Here is an 8,478-nt window from a genome sequence, read left to right on the forward strand (position 1 = left end):
ATTCTTTCCCGGAGAACGCTCATACACACACACACACACACACGGACACACGCACTCACCCACACCGAGTAATATCTTAGAGACAAGCATTAACTTTAACATACTCTCGTGTTTCATGTCTCTCTTCTGAAAATCTGTGAAAATGTGTACTGAAGAAATCGATATTAACTTTGAAAAGATTGCAACAATATAGCGAGAGAAATATTGGTAAATATCTATCTAGATGTTATATATTGTTAGAGTAAAACCAAACAGGTTGAAAATATTTGATATAAACATACCATCTATAGAGAAATGTGGTCGCAAAGTTAATATCTTCTGGTGAATATTACATGGCAAGAATGTGAAGGACAACGAGAAAAATGAATAAGAAGAATTAAGAACTTTTCATAAGTGGATATATTATGTGAGTGTTTGTATGCATATATATATATATATATATATATATATATATATTGTATACTGTATCGACCAGACATACAGATGCTCTTATACGCCGCTAGTAACAATTGGCCTCTTTTGATAGCATCTTCGTTTCTCCGTTTTCGCCCAAGTCGTTTAACTAAATCGTTTATAAGTATGTATGCCTGTATTGAGTCCGCATTATGTCTTTTTCTCGCCTCCTGCACATCAGTTTTCGTAAACATCTTCAATTCAAAATGTCGACAGTATTTATGTATCGATATAAATATGCAAGTACGTGTACATGCTATCATGTTAGTATATAGATGCAGGCGTGACAGTGTGATAAGAAGCTTCCTTCCCAACCACATGTTTCCGGGGTCAGTCCCACTGCGTAGCACCATAGATAAGTTTCTTAATCTAATGCCCCGCCGGGCAGATCACAGCCTTGTGCGTTGGTTTGGTCGATGGAAACTAAAAGAAACCCGTCGCATGTATATACATATAATATATATATTATATATATATATATATATATATATATATATTATATATATATATATACATATGATAAACGTCGCCTTTTACAAGCCTAGCCAGGTTCATGGGCTCGGTTTCCCGGCTTCTTTGGCGTATGTGTTCCCCCCAGCTGGAAGGAGCGCCAGTCCGTCGCAGCGTTACTCAAGAAACAGGAAGACAGAGTGAGAGAAAGTTGTGGCGAAAGAGTACAGCTGGGCTCGCCACCAGCCCCTGCCGGAGCCACGTGGAGCTTTTAGCTGTTTTCGCTCAATAAACACATACAACACCCGGTATAGGAATCGAAACCGCGATCCGCCGAGCGCGAGTCCACTGCCCTAACCACTGGGCAATATACTTTATTTAAAGCAGCAGAAAATTCAACAAAACCTGTTACTCTGAGTTTCCCGTTGCCGTTCATCGGACAGTTTTTGAACGGCAACGGGAAACTCAGAGTAACATGTTTTGTTGAATTTTCTGCTGCTTTAAATAAAGCATATTACTCTACCCCTGGTATATGAGTACTCTTTTTTCCACCTTGTTTCACATTTATGTGTTTACTCCGGTATATGCAATATACATATATATATATATATATATATATATATATATATATTATATATATATATATATACATACATATATATGAGTGTGTGCGTGTGTATGTAGGTATATATCAAACGACTGAAACAAAAGAGTAGAAAAGAGTACAATAGTTGGAGAACTCCCTGCAGTGTTAGGTCCAGTAAGGAATCGAAACTGCTACAGTCGATTTCAAATAGCTAATGCCTTTATTGGTTACACTTCAGAACGCATTATATATCCAAGGAATTACTGGTATGTCTGGAGAGTTGGTCAACAATGTTAAACAATTTACATTTGTTTGGCTAATTATATTTATTCGTTTGCATCGATGTCAGGTGGATAACGTGTCTGTCTATTGAATTAATATACAACACTTGGTCACAGACAATGGTTTTTAAGTGAACACTGCTGGAGACGGCAACAACAAAAACAACAACAGCAACAAACTAAACAAAACACAACTTGAACATTTAAATATCTTGTCAGTAATCGTGGTCGTTTCGTGTTTTGTGGCTGAAATTTCTTAATTTCCAAAACAAAAGTTATATGAATTATAAAATAAAACAATAATACGAAAATTTATATAAATACAAAAAAAAACGATGTTAGTAATAAAATTATACCAACATCAATAACAACAATAAAACCCTATAAAGAACCACTATAACAACAATATCAATAATATTAGTAATACTAATAAACATACATCTAATTTTCTATTATACGGTTTCTCTTTCGTTTTGTGTATCGGAATTTGAAACGTATAAACTGCCATCACGACATTACCAGAAATAACAGTAACAACAACAATAACAACAACGACAATAACAACAACAACAGCAACTACTACTACTACTACTACTACTACTACTACTACTACTAGGAAAAAGTAGCTAACAAAGAAATGTACTGACGACTGTTTGAATCCAATGTGCATCGTGTCCATAATTAAACACTTTTTAATAACAGCGGTTCAGTCCTCGTAGACATATGTAGGTAGTGAAAAATAATTAATAGCGACGGATTAAGTATTAACACCAAAAGACATTATTTATCCCCACTTAAAAGTGGGTGTTGTGTTAGAACACAGAATACTGCATTATTTGCCATGAGAGAACCTTGTGGTACATATAAGCACTCGTGTCGAAAGCGGGAGGTAATCGTCCGCTACTACAGCCGGAACTGCGGTAATAGCCACGAACGTCTGCCATTGAGAAGGTCAAGGGAGGCTGAAATACTGTGATCGGGTCGTTCCAGCGGCTGTAGCGGACAATTATTTCTTTCCAGCGTAATAAACACGAGCGCTTTTACACACCACATGTCTATATAAGAGAGTATCTCTCGTGTAAGTAACGCAGTATTCTGTATTCTAGCATAACAACCACTTTTACGTGGGGATATGCATTATCTTTTGGCATTAATACTGCTTTTGATACTAGTAATTATTTTCGAATAAGCCCACTGGCTATTTGCGATACCAGTGCCTGGAAAGACACTGAGATTCTCTGTGTATCGTAGGGCGGAGAAGAGTCGCTGCTACCTTCTATCGACAGACCTCAACAGATAAAGAAGTTCCTTTCTAGAGGACACAACTGAACGTTCTTTTCTGGAATAGAAAGATCGTGGGCTCCAAAACCCTATTCACAAAGCTGCGTGCATTCAAACCCCCTATTACTAGCAGCGTAGATAAATTAGACGACCGATTACGTTATTATATGCAAATTACTTTATCTAAGTGATACTCCATTCTTGAAATTGCTTGTTCTAGCTGAAACTGTAAATCCTTGTAAATTATATTTTATATATTTATTTACTGTCTTCTTATGGCACTCTTCACTATTCTTTGTACGAATCGTTTGCATGGAATGAAGCCGAAACTTTTGCTGGCGTCAGCCATTCTTAGAACAAGAGGTTTTATTTTTTTCCATATTTTCTGTATCAGGTTAATGAAATGCGCAGTGGTTAATTGGATCGGTTTCAATCCATTCTGTGATTTGAAGGGAAAGCCTTATTGACATCAAATATAAACCTTTCTAAAATATTTAAAGGTGTGCGTAGAACGATGATGAAGCTGGCTGCGTGATACCATTTTCATGTAGGATGTTGTTGATCTTTAGAGTTGTTACAATTTTCACCTAGTTTCTAATTTCTGAAAATATGACAATGTTGATACAAATTGGATAGTTTGATAAACGAAGTGATTTCTTTAAGTCCTATGCTTCTTACGTGTATCGAAAGCGATTTGTTTGGCCGGAAGTTGTTCATCTTGTATTTTCAACACAGTGGATATCTTAACGTCCCAAGGTGCAAATTCTTGAGTTAATAAAACAAGCATGGGAGAAATGTGTGGAAAAAACAACTTAATAACAAAACAAGGCAAAGCCAAATCGCGGGAAACCTACACAATGGACATCAAAAGGAAACAAACCAACAAACAAAAAACAATATATACTGTATCATAAACACCAATACTGATCGAAGTTTGATTCTCTCTTCTTTTAGTGGTGTTGCAAGTTCATTGTTGTGTTTTATCCATGAGTCGTTCCTCCCTTCGGTTCATGGAAAAAAAAAAAAAACTATTGTTTTGATTTGTTTTGAAAATTTCCATTTTCAGACTGACAGGTTCATGAGTTCCATCTTTCGAATTTCCTATTCTTATATCTTACGCATTCGTTTCAATATTATATTTTTTCGTTGGCATGTTCCTCTTTGATGCACATTGATCAATATTCTATTGGTTTCCCACGATTTAGTTTTGTTGAGTTTTGTTATTAGATTGTTTGTTTCACAGTTTCCGTAAGCTTGTTTTATTGATTGAAGAATTTGCACCTTGAGATGTTTGAAATATCCATGGCACCAACATCAAATATGGTTAAGCATTGGTCTCGCAAAGATCACTTGGGGAGATATAGCTAAATAATTTTACAAGAAAGATACTGTTCCTATTCACATTTCTTTTATTCTTCTCTTCAACATTCCTAGTATATCATTTCTTTTAAGTAATCACTTTCCTCTATCTTTTTTTTTCTTTAAAAATATATCATAACACCTATGTTTGTATGTAGGGATTTAAACTTACTTAAAATCAGAATATGATTCTCTTCAAATTTTTTATTAGAATATAGTCATATAGACATATAGAGTAGTGTGGTAATAAATTATGATGAAAACCGCAACAAACTCATTATTCACTTATACATTTATACAGTTTCCTGTTATATTCATAAGATTTGATTAGTAAAGTGAATCACATTATTTAGTTTGTCATCGCTTTAGTTGGTTATCATTATATTTATTTCTAGCAACGGTGAGTTGTGAAAGCTTCATTTAAGCAATATACATATAGATAATCGATTACACATCCCCGATGTATATGTTTTACTGATTGTTAGTAGGCTGCGAGTCGCGCAGTGGGCATAACTCCCTCAAGGGACGTCAGATGTTAAAACACCTGAATGACTTATGCAGACGAGAGAACGCGTCCCAAATCCTATTCAGATATATATATATATATATATATATATATATATATATATATATATATCATTCAACTACGGTAGTAGTTGAACAATATTCTTCAGGTCGTAATTTATTCACACGCAGCATCTTCAGAGCTTTGTCGCGAATTCAGTTCTTAACCAAATTAAAAAGACTGGTCCTTAGCAACATTCTGACATAAAGAAATTGTGATTTGATCCAGTAGAAAAAAGTTTACATCAAAATTTGTAGCAACGTTATAGGAGAGTACATTTTTCCATGTAATATTGTATATATATGTGTGTTTATAAGTTTGAGTGCACTTGCGTGTGTGTATCATGCGGAAGGGGAGCATGAGTCGCTTTGTAAGTTGAAGAAACTATAACAAACGCAGTAGCTTGAATAGACATTACCCCGCAAAAATGTTTTATGTTCATCTCTATCCAGACTCCAGTAAGTTGCAGTTTCGGCGTTTATAGTAGTTCTGAGTTATGTAATCCCAGTCCACCAACCCTGGATAGTTAGGATGATGTCAAGCCAAAGATGACTCGAGGAAATGTAGTTAAATAATTTGGTTGGAAATATTCAGCTATAATCTATATATATATATATATATATATATATATATATATGTGTGTGTGTGTGTGTGTGTATGTGTGTGTGTGTGTATATGGGAGAATTCACGAAAAAAAAACCAACAAAAGACGAAGACAGGCGGTGTAGAAAACAAACAGATGTATTAGTATAACGCTCAGGAATTGAAAAAGTCTTTTACGTTTCGTGCCTACGCTCTCTCACAGAAAGGAACACAGAGAGAAACAAGGAAAGAAAAAAAGAATATGTGTAGTGGCTACCGATATATATATATATATATATATATATATATATATATATATATATATTCCATTATGTGTATAGAAGGGCAGAAGCTGCCTGGCGCTAATATGGTTGATGTATAGTTTTGTCTACCCGTGATTTCTGATTGCCAGCCAATACGAGTATTTATGATATATTAATTATAATAGATAACAACCAAGAAGTTTCACATATATTTTCACAAATATTTTTCGACGCTTTTGTTAATTTTATGACCGGTGGAAATCACAGGTAGTGGATTATTTTTCGCATCAGCTAGGTAAATCAGAAAACGGTTGTGTATACCATTCCAAGAAAGAGACAGGTCGACAGGGGAAAAAAACAGAAAAAGGAAGGAAGAAAGAAAGAAAAACTGAAAATAAAGTAATACCTACTCCTTTACTACCCATAAGAGGCTAAACACAGAGGGGACAAACAAGGAAAGACAAATGGATTGAGTCGATTACATCGACCCAGTACGCAACTGGTACTTAATTTATCGACCGCGAAAGGATGAAAGGCAAAGTCGACCACGGCGGAATTTGAACTCACAACGTAACAACAGGCGAAATACCGCTAAGCATTTCGTCCGGAGTGTTAATGACTCTGCCAGCTCGTTGCATTAAAGTAATACCAAGGATTTATTCTGTCAGGGATATTGAGCGAATTCATCTTCTATTACAAAAGCATGCTCCCGGTGCCAACGTTTGAAATTTCTAGGAGTTCACACGCACCTTACTAAAGGAAATGAATAGATGAGATGTCTGGAAGTAGCTGCGTCGTTGACAGACCATGTCGTATGAAGCAAACAAACCGATGCAAAAAATGGACATTCAACCAACCAAAAGATCTTATAAAATGGTATCAAACGCATTCAAATACATATATAGAAGAGTTTTCAGGATTCTACCCAAGAGAGTTTTCTGCTTTTAATTGTACCCTATTTTGCCTACCAGATTGATGTCCAATAGTTAATTATGGATCCTAAACGTGAAGGCGTATGGCTCAGTGGCTAAGAGTATTCAACTCACGATCCTAGACTCATGAGTTCAGTTCTCGGTGGGGTGGTATGTTGTGTCCATGAGCAAGACATTTATTTCACGTTGTTCCGGTGCATTCAGCTGGACAAAAATGAATTGTCCCTGTTATTCAAAGAGCCAGTCTTTTCATGTTTTGTGTTAATTCTTCCTAAGAACTAGGTTAAAGGTTCTCGTGTCTGCGGAATTTCCCAAGTAGACTGTTCGGTTGATCGGATCATCGGAAACACTCGTCATCATAACCGACGGATTTCCAGTTAGTTATGCGTCTCAAGTAAATATGTTGAAGCAACAATGAAATGCTAATGGAAGAATACTCTTAATTCCATACAAAATACTGATTCTGAGATAAATCAGGTCACTATTAATGCCAAAAAACACAAGGAGTTTTCTTCTAAGACGGATCTGGTGAACCTGGATAAAAACCTACCTTTACAACGTACTCATCCGCTCGATACAAAGAAAGTTCGGATTTTTTTTGTCTCGTAACAACTAGAGTAGCTGTTGATTTGCTCAAAGAATGACGAATTGCGCACCAAGGCTTTAAGCTTCCAGTTCCGTTCCAGTGATAGGAACAACTTTATCAATGAAGAAATGATACTATGGTGCACAGCGTGTTTATGACATATCTCATATCATTATTGAGAAAGTCTCTACTTTATCAAGTGATATACAGTGTTTAATTGACCAGTTTATAAAAGAGATTGCGTTGACCGGTCACCTTTTTCGCAGAAAGACATTTTTACTTGGTACTTGGTGAAGGCCTTCGTCAGATGCCAAATTAATCGTTAAAGTCACCATAATAGAATCATTCATTAAAAACTTTTCCATTAGCGAAAAGCGTGGAAGTAGTCCATCTCACAGTCAATATGATTCCTGCTAGACAAAATAGACAAAAGAATTTAACAGTTGGATCTTAAGCATTGGTAATGGAACTTTAACAAGACAAACAGGGATTTTATGATGCCGGGCTTCCCACACCATTAGGAATCAATACAATAAAGATAGATATTGTGAGTAATATTTATGGAGCTTCAATCAATACCAGCAATGAGTTAGTTGTCCAGGAAGATTTTACGCGCTGCAAAGCATAAGGACGCATTAAAACTTAGCAAACACATTTTTCAGTTTTTACTTCTTATATCAGAGGAATACAAATGTAGGGATAAATTCAAATATGAAATAGAAGTAGTAGCAGATGTAATAAATTCAAATATGAAATAGCATAAGAAATAGGTATAAATTCAAATAGGAAATATGAAGAATTCTATTTTTTAATATGATGACAATGTGGATTGAAAGCTTCCTGTAAAATTCATATATGAGCCAATTCCATCCGGAATGTGTCTCATAATTTCAAAGTGAATGTTAGCTAAATTATGCAGGTAGTTCATATCCTCAATCTAGAATAGTCTTAGTAACTGAACGCTGCTTATCGTTAAAGAAACTCTTCGTGCAGAAATAACATGTTGCAATAAGATAGCAAGAATTTTCATCCCACGCGTTGATTTCTCGCCTGGCATGACGAATCTGAAGTTTCAGTTTAGCCACACGAAGTTAATTTTCTTATCTTTTGTAATTAATATATATCTCAGGGTCATTTTTT

At 35.4% G+C, this 8,478-nt stretch overlaps 1 long non-coding RNA gene across 1 annotated transcript in view; it reads left to right on the forward strand.

Annotated features, from left to right (window-relative positions):
- Positions 1-5,256, forward strand: part of LOC118765000 — a 15,972-nt gene extending 10,716 nt beyond the window's left edge. The window contains exon 3 of the long non-coding RNA XR_005000845.1: positions 5,244-5,256. This is a non-coding gene — a long non-coding RNA (uncharacterized LOC118765000). The remainder of the gene's footprint in view (positions 1-5,243) is intronic.
- Positions 5,257-8,478: the final 3,222 nt, after the last annotated feature.

This window comes from Octopus sinensis, linkage group LG10 (genome assembly GCF_006345805.1).
Source record: "Octopus sinensis linkage group LG10, ASM634580v1, whole genome shotgun sequence".
In the NCBI taxonomy this organism is placed as follows: Eukaryota; Metazoa; Mollusca; class Cephalopoda; order Octopoda; family Octopodidae; genus Octopus; species Octopus sinensis.